The following is a 20859-nucleotide window of genomic DNA, read 5'->3' on the forward strand; positions in this document are numbered from 1 at the left end:
GGGGAATAGGAGGTAAAAGAAAAAATGATAAAAAGATTTCACATGAATGGATAGTCCAATGAAGGGTAAAAAAATCCAAGAATTGTAAAATCCAAACGTGGTCGAATTAAAAACTTCCAATCCAACAGGTAAATTCCAAATGGTCCAAAATGATCCTATATAAATATAAATATATATATATATATATATATATATATATATATATATATATATATATATATATGTATATATATATATATATATATATATATATATATATATATATATATATATATTGTTGGAGAGCTATTGGCTACACATTAGCAAACAAAAAAAAAAACATTTTGGCCTGATGAGGTGATTTTCCCTGCTGGGGGGTCATTGAAACACGTTTGCTAATGTGTAGCCAATAGCTCTCCAACAATCAATATATTGCTCTGTTTCATGCATTGAGCACTCTTTGGAATGACATATTGTGTTGTTGTTATGAGTTATTGAAAAATTCTACCAACAGTATAATATATATATATATATATATATATATATATATATATATATATCGCTCACCATTTAGGGGTACCAAATTGGTCAACGTGCAAATTATTCCTAATTCGCATTTAAGTAAAAATGTGTTTTCTTATAAATAACTAAATTTATTCCAAAAGAACGATCAATATATATATATATATATATATATATATATATATATATATATATATATATATATATATACATATATATATATATATATATTACAGATATACATATTCAATATATATATATATATTACAGATATACATATTCAATATATATATATATATATATATATATATATATATATCTGTGTGTGTGAGTGTGTGTTTGTGTGTGTGTATGTGTGTGTGTATGTTTTGTGTGTGCGAGTGTATTTTATTTATTAATTCCGAACAGGTTCCCTTATCTTATGTTAGATGTTTCATGTTTACTCCCTCTCTCTTTCTACCCCTCTGTCCCTGTCTGTCTCTGTTTCTGTTTGTCTATCTATCTATCTATCTATCTATCTATCTATCTATCTATCTATCTATCTATCTATATGTCTGTCCGTCTATCTGTCTCTCTCTCCCTCTCTCTCTCTCTCTCTCTGCTCACTCCCTCTATTTCACTTTGAAAGCGTTTTTCCTGTTAAACGAATTCCCTTTCAAGACAGTTTAAACACCTGGCCAAGCAAGTCTTGTCTTTAAATATTGTTGTCAATATTGCTCCTATTCTAGCGTGACATTTCCCTGCATCGCCTCCGTCGCAGCCACCGCTGGTAGAGAGCCGAAGTACTTGATATAAAGGATGAAGAACGCCGCCAATAGAAAGCAAATCCCCACCACCACCGACCATTTTCTTTCCTTGTAAAAAATACTTTCAAAAACCGACCTTTACCCTCCTATCCGACCAATCATCGCCATCATCTACTCAACCTGTACTCCAACACCAACACGTAAGCAAGACTTGTCGACGATGAAAGTCAACTAAGTCCGCCCTCGTTCACCTTTCTTTGATCTTTGCCTTCATTCCTACCCTATACTCAGCCGCTATTTAAAAGATTTCTAATTTGTTTTGCTTTTTTCTGTTCGTATTCAATTAAACAGTCGTGAACCTAAGTAGATGCTAATATCTATCTATCTTTCTACCTATGTATTTATCTTTCTCGTTCTTTTCGTTCTCTCTCTCATTCCGTCTCTCTCTCCCCACCCACTCTCTCTCTCTCTCTCTCTCTCTCTCTCTCTATATATATATATATATATATATATATATATATATATAGTTATCGACATACAGTCCTGTTTCGTTGTAGCACCTTTCCCAAGCCGAGGATTGAACCTAGAACAATCGCAGTTCTACCAACCGACCCAGGCCAAATGTCAATTTTAAACAAACATTTGTCCACCACTTTATTGTGCACAAACCGCCTATTTATATAGAAAACAGCGGACCTTGCATTTTTCAGCCAATAAAGCGGGCGAGATTATTTATGACAGTGCTCTACCCAAAGAGGGGGGTCTTAAAATATATTTGTACTCGTCAACATACAGTCCTGTTTCGTTGTATCACAACTTATCAGTGCCGTTAGACTAGTACCTCTCCGAAGCCGAGGATTTAACCTAGAAGGATCGCGTTAATAGTCAGAAGTTCTTCTCTCCCTCTCTCTCTCTCTCTCTCCCTCTCTCTCTCTCTCTCTCTCTATATATATATATATATATATATATATATATATATAAATTATATATATATATATAAATTATATATATATAAATTATATATATATATAATTTATATTTTACATTTAAAAATACATATTATAAATATACCATGTTCTGCTACGTGAAGGACTAGAACTATTTACATAAAAAATGCCAACAACTTTGATAACATAGAACAAAATATATTATGAATTCATCGATATATAGTTCAAAATTTACTTCGTAGCTAAGTGGGAAAGCTCTTTTCTCTCCCTTGTAACCCTTTTTCCCACAGAAGAGACGTTGCGAGCCTGACTCTGCTTTATCATCATTTTTGTGGCAAGTGCTCAGCTGAACTTTCACGAAAAACACTTCTCTAGCTAAAACCACTATCAATAATTTCCCACACTCGTTATCTGTGCCCAGATCTAAATGTAGATTCCATGAACAAACCTTTCTTAGAACTGCGTGCCTGTGGAACTCTACTGCGATTGCCTGCTTTCCAGCTGACTACAACCTGATTGTCTTCAAGTCCAACATAAACAAGTTCTTTGATGAACAGTTCCCGTTAGTAATCACATTTACAATATTCCCACTACTTATGTTTCCTACGCTATAATCACATTGATTAATGTATACCCGTTAACACGTATGCTCAAGTGGCCTTCGGGCCTTGATAAGTGGTGATTTATATATATATATATATATATATATGTATTAATAATCAACACTTTCATCGTATGCTTATTATTTTCAACCGTCCCTCGGGAAAAGTGCAGTGTAAACACAGGAAAATAAAAATCAGAAAGACCTTCGTTCACTTGTCTGTTTGTCTACATACAGTACATCACTTCGATCCACTAGTATTCCAGATGCCTGCAGCATTCTTATAAACATACATATATATGAAGATGGATAGGCAACCTAACCATATGTATGTATGTATGTATGTATGTATGTATGTATGTATATTAAATACACACAGACACATTCGCATACACCAAACACGCGCACACACACATATAAATAAATAAATATATATATATATATATATATATATATGTATATATATATATATATATATATATATATACATACTGCTGACCAAAAATTTAAGACCACTTTAAATTCTTTGAAAAAAACAACCCTTTTTTAAGGATAGATTTTAAACTCTTCCGATGTAAGGTTACCAATACTACAATCTAAAAGTTTATTGAAACAAAAAATCTACATTCCAAATATGTATTTTTAAAATTTAAATTTTTTTTAAATAAGGCTTTTTACACATGATCAAAATTATAAGACCCGAGACAAAAATTCTATTAAATTGTACAAAAGGTTGAAGAAAATTGTATGAAAACATTGAACAATAAAACTTCATAACAAGTTCTAAGTCCACGGCTTTTGATGACTTCAAAAAATCTTTGGGGCATGCTAGAAATAAGAGTTTCAATAAAGGTGCGGGGGATCCTACTCCAATTTCTGAAGATTGCTTCACGATGTTCATTTTTTGTTAAATATTGTTTGCCATTTCGATAAACCTCTCTTGTCGTCCCTCCCCAAACATTTACAATTGGGTTCAAGTCGTGTGAGCATGCAGGATGTCCCAAGAGATAGACTCCATTTTCTTGTAGGAAGCTCAAGGTTCGTCTTGCAGTGTGGATTGCAGAATAATCCTTTGGAATAACCATCCATCCCCACACAAACGATGCCCCTCCATCATCAAAGATGCTTTTTGTAGCATGCTAACATAACCAGCTGCTATCTGACGACCCGGCCCCACCTGGAGCTCCAACGTTACTCTGTAAGAAAAGGCGCCCCATACCATTAAGGACCCTCCACCACTATGACGTGTGGAAAAAAATTCAAGGGGCATGTTTTTGTCATGCCAATATCGCTGGAAAGCTGTTCTTAACATAAGGTTATAAGTCTTATAAGTTGGAGGTTTGCTAACAACAAAAACAACAACAGCAGTACATTTAAATATTTATGCAAGGGGATGTATACCACCACTGGGCATTGCCGGTTAACGGGTCTTGCTAGTATATATATATATATATATATATATATATATATATATATATATATATATATATATATATATACAGAGTGTCCATAAAGTCCGTGTGCACTTTAAAAAATTATAACTTTATTTGTATTTGCAATAGAAATAATCTGTGAAATGGATTTGAAAGAAGTAAATCTATATTTTTAAGCTTTTATTAAAATTTTATTTAACTTTCCACATGCCCTCCATCATTAGCACTACAAAGGGTAATACGATTTTGCAGTTCACGAAAACATTTGCCAAATGATTTATAATAATGCCTGAAATCACATTAGTTATTCTAGCTTTCAAATCTTCCAATGAACTAGGTTTGGTTGCATACAGAATTGTTTTCACATGTTCCCATAAAAAAAAATATCTAATGGAGTCAAATCTGGCGAACGTGGAGGCCAATGAAATGGTCCACCCCTTCCGATCAATCTGTTAGGAAATTCCAGATTTAGAAACTGTCTAACACGCCGAGCAAAGTGACAAGGAGCTCCAGTTTGTGGAAACACTGTATCATCTTTCCAGTTTAAGTGTTCGAGTTGCGGAATAAAGTAATTTGCAACATATCTAAGTAGCTGTCACTGTTAATAACACGATCTTAAAAAAAAATATAGCCGTATGATTCTATTTATTCCCAAAGCACACCACTCATTAACAATAAAAGAGTCCTTTTCATGTCCAACAGTTTCATTTGGGTTTTCAGCACTTTCATCACTGACACATGGCATTCCAGACCGTGGTTTACCATGAACAAAGCCTGTCTCTTTAAATTGTTTCATCCATTTAACAATGGTGTTCCTATGAGGCGCTTTTTTATTGTATTCAATTCTAAACTTTCTTTGTACAACAATAGTCGATTTCAATTCAGCCAATCAAAGGAAACAGTTTACGTTTTCCTCATTTGAAGCCATGGAATCAAATTGATTTTGAAAAGCAAAAGAAAATATTTTTTACTTATATTTTGCTTATCCAAAAATTGTTACGAATTTTGTGGTGAAAAATTATTCAATAACTATACTTAAACCTAGATACATGAAACTTTATAACATTTTTTACAGATTATTTCTATCGCAAATATAAATAAAGTTAAATATTTTTAAAGTGCACACGAACTTTATGGACACCCTGCATATATATATATATATATATATATATATATATATATACATATATATATATATATATATATATATATATATATATATATATATATATATAAACTTTTGGGAAAGACATTCTAATTCGCACCCACTTTGCTTATCATCTACATCTACTCACTGTATATGTGAACACGTCCATAAACGTGAGTGCGCGTATCCTATTTATCCTGTATATGTACTTGAAGAAGCATTTGTGGTAGTGCGCGAGTTTTATATATATGTATGTTCACGTATACGAGAGTGTTCGTGGGGTGGCGTGGAGGGACTTAGTTTTGAATAGGGGCCAAACAAGTTGCTGACCATTCCAAGTCGAAAATGCTGGAAGGGTCATATTCAGATAGATTTTTACCTTAATGGCTATACCCATGCCCCTCCCCCCGCTGCTAACTCTGCCCGCTGACTCATGTTTTCTATCATTCACACGTAGGAAGATCGAAGGATCGGTCGAAAATTGTGCTTTTGAAGGAAACGTTCTTATTTTTTTAAAAGACTTTTTGTATTCCTACAGGGCAACACGCAGGAAATAAATACAGAAAGTATATAAACATTTATATATTTTTCGTATTGATTTTTTATTCATACATATTTAAATATATATATATATATATATATATATATATATATATATATATGCGCACATGTGTGTATATACATATGTATATATACATATTCATATATATATTGTTTTCAAAAGAGTAATTAATTTCTTCATGAACTAAATGGAATACAATGTCTTTGAAAAAAAATAAATTTGTGTATTATTGCAATCATTTTTTATTCAATTCTTATGACCAGCAATACTGTGTCCTGCATAACCAATCCCCTGTTTGTTTTTATATATATATACGAATACATATATATATATATATATATATATATATATATATATATATATATGTGTGTGTGTGTGTGTGTGTGTGTGTGTGCGTACGTGTGTGTGTGAGTAGACACGAACACACACGCGCATACACATGGCTATGGAAACTGGTTTTAATTATAGAGTTGAATGGTACTAATTATTCTTAACAATGAACACAAATGAGTGTTTGATGTTCAAAGTGCCGACTCCATTAAAGGCTTGCATTCTGTGTAAATTTCTTTATTGATATGATTCATTATTATAAAATTATGCGGACATCATACAAACAGCAAAATAATCGTGATTCTCACTCGGTCACAATCGAACTAGTTTGGACGCACATTTCGTACTACGTAATTGTTATACAGGCTAAAACAGCATGATTTCAACTAACTTCATTCATGTAAGCTTGGCCGTAGTGCTTTTCAGTTTCAACCTAGTACATTTATAACCGTTACATGTAAACTCTAGAAAATTTGGATACTCTCCATCCCGTCACTAAACTAAATAATATCGGGAAACAGTTTAGATAGTAGAGTTTTCCACTCCCCAACCATAGTATATTTAATAAATTTCTGCAAGGGAATCATATTTGTTACATTTACCTGATTTTTTCCTTTCGGTTTCAGTCATGCATGCCTAACGGTATACATTTTATCGCCATTCAATGATATGCGTAAAAATTTGGTGAGAGCCTTATCAGAACATACTGCGATTATAATTTTTATTCGTCTTTACCAGACAAAAATCACTTCTCTAACTGCATGTGGTGTGATTCTTGCTATTAATTCATACACTCTACAAATGTTCCTTTGTCATTCTTTATTTCTTTCTCTGACTTCCTCCCCCATATATCTTTCTTCCTGTCTTTCGCCGCTCTCTCATTCTCTCTCGCTCTTTTTGTCGACCCAATCTCTCTCTTTCTCTTTCTCTTCCTTTTTACTGTCCGTAATGAAAGTATTTTCGCGTTGTGGCTGCTTCAGTTACATCTCTTTCTCCTATTTTCTCTCTCATTATTGACGACTGCAAGTACTACTCTTTTTACGTAAAAAGTGAACTACTTTCATAAACGTTTACATACTAATCGAGATAATTTTTATTAGCATTCTGGCAATCTAATCACTAATGAAGTATGATCCGATTTTTCCTAAAAAGTCGTGATGATGTGTATCTGGGCATTTTCTGGACAATAGCTTAAGCGAGGAAAGACATCACTACAAAAACTAGACCAATATAGACAAAGGAGTGTGTTAGAATTATTGACTATTTACGCCGTGTAAAGATGTAAAACGATTGTAAAACAAAAGATTACATTTTACACGTGCCAAATATACAATCATATTAAATCTTTTTTGTGATGAAAATATCCATTTTCAATATATATTTTAGATAAATGAGCTCAATAAATTCCTGATTTCGTAATAAGTATTTTTTTTACACGGAGACACTACATATCAAAACTTGAAAGCCACCCGAGGAGTGGTATAACTGTGGTTAATATGGCCGGTAAGATAGCATAATCATGACTGGTAGTAATGAAAATTAAGCATAACTTGTTTACATTGGACTTGAAAATGACCATATTTAATCCACTGGAAAGCACTTCCGCAGTATGGAGTCCAAGGAAACAAAATTTGTTTATAGAACTAGCGTATATTTTGAGAGTAATATAGAAAGTGAAGGAAATTGTTGATCGTGGTTGTAGCTGGTCTTTTGAATGATTAGGAGGAGGTGGGGCAAGATTGAAACTTAGTTTAACATTTACCATAAAAAGAGAATGGATCCAAGATAGACTCCTATGATATCTTCTTAGGGAAAGAGGTTGGAAGTCAGAGAAAAGAATACCATCTACTAGGTTTTACAGCCGTTTTTTTTAAAACTCTGTCAAGGCAATAATTGATGCTCTGAGCAGCGCTCAACCCCCAAGATGATTCGGACATATTTTTCTCTTGTATATGCAATACTTTCTGGAAAAGATTTTTTTTACCGTCCCACAAAGTATCGCATATACATGATGCAAATATTTTTCACGCAAACTTAGTCACAAATTTGATGTTAGGTTTCCATTTCAGTTCAGGAGTGAAAGTCAACCGCAGAAACTTATCCAATCAATGGCCTTCGTCGAAATGGAGCCATTCATTTAAATTGATGCCAAGTAGGGATCATAGCGAGTGTGGCCAAAAGACAGAAGCTTGGTTTCGCTATATTTGTATTGGCGAGTTCGAAAATGTTACGAAATAGCGTAGTATATCTATTTCTCAAGAAAGCTTTACTTATTTTTTTTACATGGGGGTCAACACTTATCAAGACCCGGAGGCCACTCAGGGATAAGGGTTATTGCGTGTACAGTAGTCAATGAGATAGTATTGTAGTAATCATTATTATTGGAGATTTGATAGAGTGTCTTACTTAAGGGGGCGGTTTGTCAAGAATTTGTTCATGTTGGATTTGAAGACATCCAAGTTGTAGTCAGGTGAGAAACAGGCGAACGGAAGAGAGTTCCACAATCGTGCACTACTGAGAAAGAAGCTCTGCTCATAGAATATACGTTTGAATTTAGGCACAGATAAAGAATGGGGGAAATTATTGACAGTAGTTTTAGCCAGACGGGTGTTTCTCGTGAAAGATTGGCGAGGGGGGACGAGGGATTGGAGCTCAGATGAGCACTTGCCATGGAAATAACAATAAAACAAAGACAGGCTCCCAACATCTCTTCTGTGGGAGAGAGGCTGCAGGGAAGAAAAAAGGGCATCCCCCACTAAGCCACGAACTCTATTTTGTACTCTGTCAAGGCAAGATAGGCTGTTTTTAGCAGCTCCTGCCCAGATGTGGCAGCAGTACTCCATCCTTGGACGTACTTGACTTTTATACAGATAGAGAATTGCATCAGTAGTGAGATATCTTCTGAAGCGGTAGAAGGATCCCACCATTTTCCCAGCGTCCCTGACAACAGATTTGATGTACGTGTTTCATTTCAGATCAGTAGTAGTGTTGATACATGGCAGTATGGCCTTATAACGCATTCATGTTTGGCCTACTCTGCTTGTTTCTTGTTACGCTTAAGAGCTGTGACGCCGAAACACACAGACACACACACACAAGCACACAAACATGCACTAACCAGGCTTAACGTTGCTTAACCGGTGATCCGACGAGAAACGGTGTGTCAACGCGATTATGCCGCATATAAAAACTTGGTGAGAGCGTTATCAGAAGATACTTATCTTTACGTTTATTACTAGACATATACACAGATGACACAATCAAGTACGGTAACGCTTTAAAGGTCAACAATGACCAAGATCTCTCTGAGTCTCTCTCCACACACATTGAGCAGGTGGAGCAGTGGTGCAAAAGGTGGCTGGTTTATTTGAATGCATAAAAATCAAACTTTCATCTTTTCATACCAAGGTTTTGATCCCCATTTGGTCCTAATCTAAATGAATGTCTTTCGTCTCGAGGAAGCACCGAGCTTTAACAAGCTTTTTTTTGCTCTGACCGTCACTCTTGACCTAAAATGAATGACTTACATCAAATCTGTTGTCGAGGTATGTGGAAAAATCGTTCATGATTGTAACTCCCCAGAAGGTATTTAATTGCAGACGTGATCCTTTACCTGTATGAAAGCCAAATACGTCCTAAAATGGTGTACTTTCCCACATCTGGGAGGGGGGACTGCACAAAGCACCGTTTCCTACATGAGCTGGTTTTAAAATAAGCTTTGAAATTAGTAAATAATTCTCCTTGTAATCACCTTGCTTTTTTCCATATCGCTAAAAAGACATTGCTAATCTGTCTGTGATCTATAGTTATTTTCATGGCAAGTGCTCGGCTGTGCTTTAATCTAGGTTTCCCTCTTCAAAACATATATAACTAACACTCTTTTGACCTGTTCTTCAGATGCTGCACTTCATTTTCTTGTTCTCTTTCGTTAGAGGAGAAATCCTTCACGACTGAGACAATTTTTATTTTTGTACCTTTTCTCCACGTTAAAAAACGATCCTTGTGTCTAACTCTGTCCCGTGGGGAGGCATAGTAAATAGGTACAACCACTGTCAACATGTTCCCCACTCCTTGTCTGTTCCATAATCTAAACGCAAAATTCAGGAACACAGTTGCTTTTCTAGAGCTGGCCGCCAGTAAAACCCTGTACCGCGAGCCTGTTTTTTAGCTGACTAAAACATGGCTTTTTTTCAAATCCAATATAAACAAGTTTCTATAATATTTAATTGGAATTCATTGAAATTAGTATTATTTATTAATTTTATTTATAGCGGAATATTATCCTCATCTTTTCTTAGTTGTTTCACGACGTTTTGGCCTTCTTCTGGCCTTCGTCAGGTGGTAACCGCGACGGATAGGAACTCTGAATCCCCGGACTGCATTCACTGTAATTACCGCCTTCCGTAGTTGTTGTCGCCTCACTACGTTTTGACCAAGTAAGCCTTTGACCGGCTTTGGGTTGGATTGAAACCGTTATCTTAAGATCATTCTCACCTGGGACCGTAGACATTCAACGTCTGTCACTGCGCCGCGGATACCGAAGAGCGATCAAGGTTGAATTTTTTTGGTCTTATAAATTCATGTTTATTTATTATCCGATCTTCCATGGTCGGGTCCATACCGAATGGTATATATTAGTTAATTGGAATTCATTTAGATGAGTATTATTTATTAATTTCATTAATTGCGGACCTCATCTTTTCTTAGTTGTTTTGAATCTCTACGATTCCAGATGAGAATTGTCTGAAGATAGCGGTTTCAATCCTCCCCATAGCCGGCTAAAGGCTTATTTGTCCAAAAAGTGGTGAGACGATAACAACTACGGAAGGCAGTAATTGCAGTGAATGCAGTCAGGAGATTCAGAGTGCCTATCCGTTGTGGTTACCACCTGACGAAGGCCAGAGAAATAGTTGAAAATTTAAGAAATTATTTATAAGTAATGACTTGCAGAATATACCTAATGGTTTCACCTGCATAAAAAAAAAAAACTTGTAATGGATGAGACCACAGACCACCAAACAGTTATCATAAATTTCTCTGGCTATGGGAAGTGTAGAGGAGTTTCGCTTAAACCCCTGAACTGAGCGTCTAATAACGATACTGAGCGTTTCATTTGGTTGTTCTTGGTGAAGCGCACATTTATCAAGTATATTATATTAATAAAAGATTATACTTGATCTGAGCATCTCTACATTTGTCTCCATCGTTAATTATGTTTAAAGTAAAATACAATCGATTGTAACATTTTTAATTCGCCAATCTTACGTATGTAAGCGGGGATGAAGTTGCCGCTGTATGTGTTATGAAAGGTGTGTCGAGTATAGAGGAGGAAATGTTCGATAAATACATAGTTATACAAATATGACAAGACTTAATTAAGATAGACATAGATTGCCAACAATAATTTCGTCGTTCTTGCCTTTAGTATACATTACCGCCATAATTAAATTGTGTTCATGAGTTTTCGTATCTTAATAACGGTAATCTGACGTCACCTTTGATAACGAAACGTCCCTGACCAAATATCTCACGAATATCCCACCTTCATCGGCGTCTCTCTTTTAATAGATCGCCTTTCATCTTTTTCCCCAATCAACCAAACACGACCGCGTTTGTCGGTTCGATTACACCTTTGCAAAGAAACACTTCGGTATTCTAATCGATATGACAAGGCGTGAAAGATAGAAAGAGAAACAAAAATTAAATAAACGGGGAAAAATGAAGTGAAAAGCTTCCGATAATAAACAGCCGAGAAATATTTAACAGTTTCATTTCGTTGTTTCGCATGAAATATGATATTGTAAGTGCGTCACTCAAAAGCTGTGAATATAACAATTTTACTAATCTCATTCACATTTGATTGTTCTGCATGAAGTGCCATATTACATATTTTTCCATCAAAAAGCTGAACATAGTTACGCAAATGAATAGCATAAGATATATAGTATTGTAGGTGTGGGTTACTATTCGTCTAATTAAAAGAAGGGTAGACTGTATTTGTGCAGTTTACGTACCGGACTTAAATAATAATATGATTTAGAAACCCATTTGTATCATGAACAGGATAACTTTAGAACTATGTTGCCATTTTCACTGACAATTTAATAAACAAAAGATAATGTAATGATTTAATTCAACTTGAAAATCCTATCCACAAAAATAACACGGTACATAAATGGCACAGGCACAGATAAATATATTAATGGCCACAGACCATATCACTCTCCACAAATTTGATGGCCTTGTGTCTTAATTCTAATATACATACAATTAAAAAAAAAAGACATAAACTTTTATATATTGATTTTCATTATTAATTCCAACAATGCTCAAAACGTTCGCGGAACTATGTAATTATGAAGGCGTATATGGCAAATAACTACGCAGCCTTTTCGCGTTTCATCATCGTGAAGTTTCTCTGCGGGATGTCACCAGTTCTGCTACCTCCTACTGCTCCTCTTTCAACTGCTGTCTACGTGACGTTGCCGCACATTATGGTACAGCATGATTTCCACGGAGATACTGATCTGAAAACTTTTGCTGCTCCCATCTCATTCGTCATATCACTCTGTTTAGCTTACAGTTTATACCTGATACGCCTATGCTGAACCTAGGAAACTTATTATCGGACAAATTCTGTTTTGCAGATCTGCTTTATTATCATGCCCACAGTGTTGCCCTAATAAAAATGCACACTAGTTAGCTTACTTGCGATTGAAGTGACAGCTTCATTTTATTTTCGGTACTCATGGAAAGGAAGGAAAATTATTTCCAGCGATTGTATCTATATGCGTTTCTGCTGCGAACGCTTTACAAGAGGAACGAAAACATCTAAAGTCTACACGCACGTACGTTGCAGAAAAAGTATATAGATTCCCTGATAATCATTAGCAATGAAGAGTAGCGTGAGAAAAATCTAATCAATCAAGGTGAGAATATGTTGATTAGTTTCCGTCTATGATGAATCGTAAAATCACGAGGTTTAAACTAGAAGGTAGATTGCCGAGGTTTCCTGCGATTGACCCCCCCTCCGTTTCAGTTTATCTTATTATATGGCTCCTATGAAACTATATGGCATCTAATACTGCTTAAACATGTATCATAGTGTGACACTGTATATAATAGATATATTGATATTTGAAAAACAAATCTATCAATTCGAATAATTATTGATATTTCAAAAGTGGATGCTGTTTATCTAATTGTAGTCTTTTGTCACCATTCATTCAAGTTATATGAATTAGATGATTATTGTTGGCATTCGTTTCCCTAATATCTTTCTATTTAGAATTATTTTAAAGACATCAATTTATTCTGGGAGGCACCGTGTTAAATTTGTCAACATCCTCAAGCTAACTGAATTCGAATTTGGAACACTCTAGGCGTAAGACTGTGTCATTAATAGGGCCATGACAACATACTTTATTTTCATTGCTTTGACCCTCGAGTATATATCCCAGACAATTAAACACAGATTATCAACCGAGAACTACATCACTCTATATACAAACATATACGATATCAACGGATACACACTAGAGAGCCAAAACAATAAAAAAAATATGCTGTTGTCCTAGCCCTAGTTGTTAAGCACTTAGCAACCCTCGCACGCCTATTGTTGTTGTTATTGTTGTTGTTGCTGGTGGTGGTGGTGATGGTGATAGTGATTATGGGACTGATGATGACGAGAACGAGGATGAGGAGTTAGTCGGACCACTGTAAAGAGCACAACAATATAATGCTTCAAAATGATCTGGTCTTCATAACGTTGTCCTTAGTCGCATTTATTGTTCCTATTTACAATCTCTAACCACGGGACAGAGTTAGACACAAGGGTCGTTTTTTAACGTGGAGAAAAGGAACAAAAATAAAAGTTGTCTTAGTCGTGAAGGATTTCTCCCACACTGACAGAGAACAAGAAATTGAAGTGCAGCAGCTGAAGAACAGATGGTATTTATTTGCTCCCCCACCGAGCAAATAAGGCACAATGCCGATTTTTAATGTGAGGAGTGAAGGGAGGGGGAAGGGGAAAAGGGGACCAGCTCCCGAGAGGTGGGAAATGGGAGCTGGTTAAAGGTCAGGCATGTGGGGTTGCCCCCACATCTGGTCTTTGCTAGTCATAGCTGGTCTTTGCTAGTCATAGCTTGCAGTATCTGCCGGAACAGATAGTATTTATTTGCTCCCCCACCGAACAAATTAGGCACAAGGCCGATTTTTAATGTGAGGAGTGAAGGGGAAATGGGGACCAACTCCCCGGGGAGTAGGGGAGCTGGATAGTGACAATTGGTATGAAGGGTTGCCCCTACATTGACCAAGGTCTTATATGTGGGGTTGCCCCCACATATGGTCTTTGCTTGCAGTATCTGCCGGAACAGATGGTATTTATTTGCTCCCCCACCGAGCAAATTAGGCACAAGGCCGATTTTTTTAATGTGAGGAGTGAAGGGAGGGGGAAGGGAAAAAGGGGACCAGCTCCCGAGAGGTGGGAAATGGGAGCTGGTTAAAGGTCAGGCATGTGGGGTTGCCCCCACATCTGGTCTTTGCTAGTCATAGCTAGTAATAGCTTGCAGCATCTGCCGGAACAGATGGTATCTATTTGCTCCCCCACCGAGCAAATTAGGCACAAGGCCTATTTTTAATGTGATGAGTGAAGGGAGGGGGAAGGTAAAAAAGGGGACCAGCTCCCGAGAGGTGGGAAATGGAAGCTGGTTAATGGTCAGGCATGTGGGGTTGCCCCCACATCTGGTCTTTGCTAGTCATAGTCAGTCATAGCTTGCAGCATCTGCCGGAACAGATAGTATTTATTTGCTCCCCCACCGAGCAAATTAGGCACAAGGCCGATTTTTAATGTGAGGAGTGAAGGGGAAATGGGGACCAACTCCCCGGGGAGTAGGGAAGCTGGATAGTGACAATTGGTATGAAGGGTTTCCCCTACATTGACCAAGGTCTTATATGTGGGGTTGCCCCCACATCTGGTCTTTGCTTGCAGTATCTGCCGGAACAGATGGTATTTATTTGCTCCCCCACCGAGCAAATTAGGCACAAGGCCAATTTTTAATGTGAGGTGTGGAGGGAGGGGGAAGGGAAAAAGGGGACCAGCTCCCGAGAGGTGGGAAATGGGAGCTGGTTAATGGTCAGGCATGTGGGGTTGCCCCCACATCTGGTCTTTGCTAGTCATAGCTAGTCATAGCTAGTCATAGCTGGCAGCATCTGCCGGAACAGATGGTATTTATTTGCTCCCCCAATGAGCAAATTAGGCACAAGGCCGTTTTAAATGTGAGGTAAAAACCAGCTCCCCTAAAAGTAGGCAAAAAGGGGGCACTCTGGTTACCAAAAATAATAATTGTCCCAGTATAGAGGGCTTCCCCTCCATTGACCGGTACAAATTATCTTAAGTGCAGCATCTGCCGGAACAGATGGTATTTATTTGCTCCCCCACTGAGCAAATTAGGCACAAGGCCGTTTTTAATGTGAGGTAAAAACCAGCTCCCCTAAAAGTAGGCCAAAGGGGGCACTCTGGTTACCAAAAATAACAATTGTCCCAGTATAGAGGGTTTCCCCTCCATTGACTGGTACAAATCATCTTAAGTGCAGCATCTGCCGGAACAGATGCTACACTTTGATCTTGTCCCGAAGGCCGAGTATTATCTATATAACTGACGTATATAGTAATTGTCTAATATGTTTATAACGTCTATATGATTTCTGATTTCAACTTTTTTTTCGTATACGTTCTTAATCATATACACGCTGCTAGTTTCATTATGACAACTTTATTTACGAATCGATAGACAGCAGTCAAGTGACAGAATGGTCGTTATTGGGGTGTGTGGTGCGGTAGGTGTACGGTGCAATGTTGTTACTGCTCGATCGCTGCCTCCCCACACACACACACACACACACACACACACACACACACACACACACACACACACACACACTCTCTCTCTCTCTCTTTCCCTCTCTGTTGATCTCTGTATTGTTTTTATATTGACATTCTATTAACTAGGAGTGTTGAATATTTGTTTGATTTTTTTTGTTTTGCGTTTTGCGCAATTCCAATCTGGGTTAATATATAGGACCTCCCATTGTTGCCGTTTTAAAGGTGATTTTCAATGACCGAAACTCTCGATCGGAATGTAGGTTGACCTCATCGCTCAGGACTCATCTGATCTCTGTATTGCTTGTGAACACCTACATCTGGTATTTTTCAGTCATGCCCGTCACATATTAGACATTATTATTTAACTTCAAAACTGTATACGTTTACTCACAATATGAGAGCAGCAATTTTAACGGTTGCATACGACCAAAAAAAAAAAAGAAAAAAAAAGCTTTACCAAGAACAGACACGAATAGGCCAGAAGCAACGCTGATACTCTCAATCGATGGATTTGCGGTTTATTACCTGAAACATTTTTTGTTTGTCACACGTAGAAGAAGAGATTTTAACTAGAACTAGGTTATTTTTTATATCGCTTGATGCTGAACCTGTCAAGATTATCCACAGATACTATAGTATTTTCACTTAGAGAAAATATGTATTTGACTATTAAGGTGCTCCCGGTTTTACATAGGTTAGTATATAATGTTTTAGTGTCTATATCTAACCTTAAATTTAGTACGTGTCAACCATGCGTAAAATTTGTCGACTAGAATTACACTCTGGCAAATGGTTTCGAAATAAGATAGACATTCATTTAAATATTTTTCTTAAAATAGACATTCAGTTATATTTCTAGATTTACAGTCATTATTTTCGTAATTATCATCTCCGGTATGATTAATTCTATCATTATTATTAAAGGTTAGTATCTGTCTATGACGATACTTAATTATTTATTCTAAGTCAATTGCACATCTGTAACTATATTAATAATAATAATATTCTTTCTGGGCAATTTTAATTCCTTGCTTGTGGTAATCTTAAAGTTCCGTTGTGATGTGATAACAAAAAATGCTGTAGACTATTTCACCTGTTTAAATAATCATAAAAATACATTCATACATACATATATATGTATATATATATATATATATAAATATATAAATATGTAAATATATATATATATATATATATATATATATATATATATATATATATATTAGTGTTGGGACAATTAATCGGAATATGAATTGGGAATCGGAAAATTTATAGTCTAAATTCCGATTCCAACCCGATTATTTAAAATTTTTAAATAAAAAATTAAACAATCATAAATCGTTTTTTATTAGAAGTTGTTCATTTACATCATAAGACTGAGGAGAGCCACATAATGGGTTGTAAATCTCATTTACAGATTTAACATTAATTAGCAGAGTATAATTTATTTTATTTATTGTTCATTTATAACTTCCCTGTTGACTTTGTAATCGTTTAGCATCTATTCGCTAAAATGTCTATGTGTCCTCATCTGAGCGAGTTTATATGATTATTAACAAATATAAAATGATCTGGGCGGAGAGTGGGTTACATTTCCTTGTACAAGGGGGATTTGTCATCGGCTTCTGAAATAATTAAAGTTTTATGTCACCTTTTTGGCCACAAGTAAATCCTCAGACTCCCCAAGCTTAATTTACTTTTTTTATTAGTTTTTATTGCAAACAAAGTAAATATTCTAGACGTCACTTGCCTATTCAATATCACAGATGTTAAAAAAGATTTCCCACCTATTGATAAGTGGCCATATGGCGTCTATTAGGGACTTGGGACTTTAATATGAAAGAATTAACATGCTTGGAATGTTTTTTTCTGGTGCGTGTTTTGTATGACCACCACATACTTTGAAATATTTCATGTTTCCTTATATTTTGTTTGGTTTTGGCACAAGTGAAAATATAGATGGACATCTTAAAAGTTTATCAAAACTTTGGAAAAGTAAACATTGAGAAGTTTATTAACTTAAACAAAACTAATTTCATTTACATTTAAAATACCCTAAACCTGAGATTCTACTTTTTAGCCGATTATGTGTGAGCACACTGAAACGTTACTTAAGAATTTAGAATGGGGGTTCAGTTGTGCATATAAATATAATGTAAATGGTACCATTTTTATACATTATAACTTTTTAAGCAGTTAAGTAATTTTTACCACACATTCTAAGGCCGAACTGCAAAATCATAACATCACATGTAATTGCTATATTTTTCTCATCGCCACACGTACTTATGGTTAGTAGTAGGAAAGCAGCGTGGTTTTATGACTTTTAACAATATATTAATACGATAACGTGTGTGTTATTCATTTTGTGTGTCACGTTTACATCCGAGTGACTGTTGTTTAATAATGGATTCCCATTTCTTATAATAAATAGTTTTACCAAGAATTCTTCATAAGTTTTGGTTTTGGTTTCAATTATAGCTGATGGTACTCAAGTAATTTATTTTCTTTAAATAATTTTACCAATAATTCTTCGTAAGTTTTGGTTTCAATTTCCATTATAGCTGATGGAACGTCAGTGATCTATTTTTTAAATAAATAATTTAATCAAAAATTCTTCATAAATTTTTGTTTCGGCTTCGAATGTAGCTAAAGGAACCCAAGCTGATGCACCAAAGTCATATTGATTTATATTTTTTTCATTTTTGAAATCGCAACTTCATAATATATAAAAATCGATAGAACATTAACTCTATAATAATATATACGAAATCCGCAAAAATTAAAATATCATATTTAAGTATACTTTATGACCTGGCTATGCCGAACTTCTCTGCTAGCTTTGATACATACTTTTCCAGTTTTAATAATATCAGAGAATCTCTATTTACACCATGAATGCCAACATAAATATATTACATATGAATGAGTCCCCTGTGGAATTTCCACAGGTCCTGCTAGTTGTTATTATTTGCATCTCGATTTTATTTTTGTTTGTTTTTTACAGCAAAGCAAATCAATTTAATACCCCACCAAATTTATGCAATTAAAATAAAATTTGAATATTCATAGAAGGAAGGTACATAATAGTTAATGAAGTCCGACGCCCTCTTCATGTAAAAATGGTTTTCCAAAATGGTACCAATATTATTAAGAAATTATTTCGTGACAATGGGGGGGGGGGTTGTAAATATTTTGTTCTTACATCGTTTTCTCATATTACCTACCAATCGTCCACTATTTTCAACTGTTTATGAAAACTTTCATGTAGCATATTGTATACTAACGACGAACTGAAGAATTTGGCTTTATTTAAAATAAAAATGAATATTTCGTTGTCTTTCAATTTGCAATGCATTCCAACTAAAACATTTGAGAAAAAATATACCCGGAAATTAGCTGGTGATTTATGTAATCATTTAAAATTTACGAAAAAAAAAGAGTCCCTAATTAGATATTTATATATATATTAAAAGAACCGGAATCAGATTCAGGCATCGAATCGGAATTGGAAATTTAGAATGGAATCAGTAATTGGATCTGAATTGGGAAAACTTTTGGAATCGTCTCACCACTAGCAAATGCATATATATATATATATATATATATATATATATATATATATATATATATATATAATGATGTAAAAATATATATTCAAGGCTTTTATATTTAACACGTGTAATACGTATTTTATAAAAAGAAAATGGACACATATTTATGATTAAATACATCTGGTTTTGGAATGATAACCATTATATATATATATATATATATATATATATATATATATATATATATATATATATATATATATATATATATATACAGGCCAACCAGCGTTTCATGATCGTAAAATACGCTTAAATATATTTTAAATCATGCAGACTTCGTATTTATCATTATAAAAATTATTCCCTATCGACTGGATTTCATCAACTGAAATTAAAACCAAAACATGTATCTCTCCAGCGGTATCTGCCACCTTCTGACCGAATGACTCATGCATGACAAAACTTTATGTAGTTAAGCATATAAATGTATATTTGCACATTAGTAGACAATGCAGACTTTTTATCACTTATCAGCTTCTGTTTTCTGTCCAAAAAACAATTTGAATCGGTTTCACATATCCAAATACCCTCCGTCAAGTGTAAAGCCTGTAGACCAAAAATTGACAAAGTATTTTAGTATAGAATGTCTATTAAACAGACAGTGAGACAAAACAACTTCTATAATATATGCAGATAAGGCTCAGTTGCGATGTATTTTGATTATAGAAAAACTTAAGCATAAATGTTCCCAAGTTTAGGAATTGAGTAAAATTTGAATAAACCCGGATTAAAATAGTCGCAATTAATTATAGTTACTCTCGCTTACTGTATACGGTGGGACCTCTAATCGTACGTTATTCCAAGACAGTCATTCTTTTTCCGTCATGTTTTCTATGATTATTTACAATGAAATTGTAAAAAAGAAAGGAACAATAAAGAACAAAACAGAATAGTATATTATAGACAGGAGGGAATACAACCATAGTTTTAATGATATCTACATGATGACTGTAAAGTAGAACATAAAAATAAAAAGAATAAAATAAACTAATTACAGAAATATGTTTTTTTACGTTGAACTGGTTTGGTAAACTCAGTTTTTAATAAAAAAAAAAAAAATAAATTAATGGGTTACCAAATGAGTCCAATTTTTCG

Source organism: Euprymna scolopes, chromosome 10 (genome assembly GCF_053919585.1).
Source record: "Euprymna scolopes isolate OS-2025 chromosome 10, ASM5391958v1, whole genome shotgun sequence".
In the NCBI taxonomy this organism is placed as follows: Eukaryota; Metazoa; Mollusca; class Cephalopoda; order Sepiida; family Sepiolidae; genus Euprymna; species Euprymna scolopes.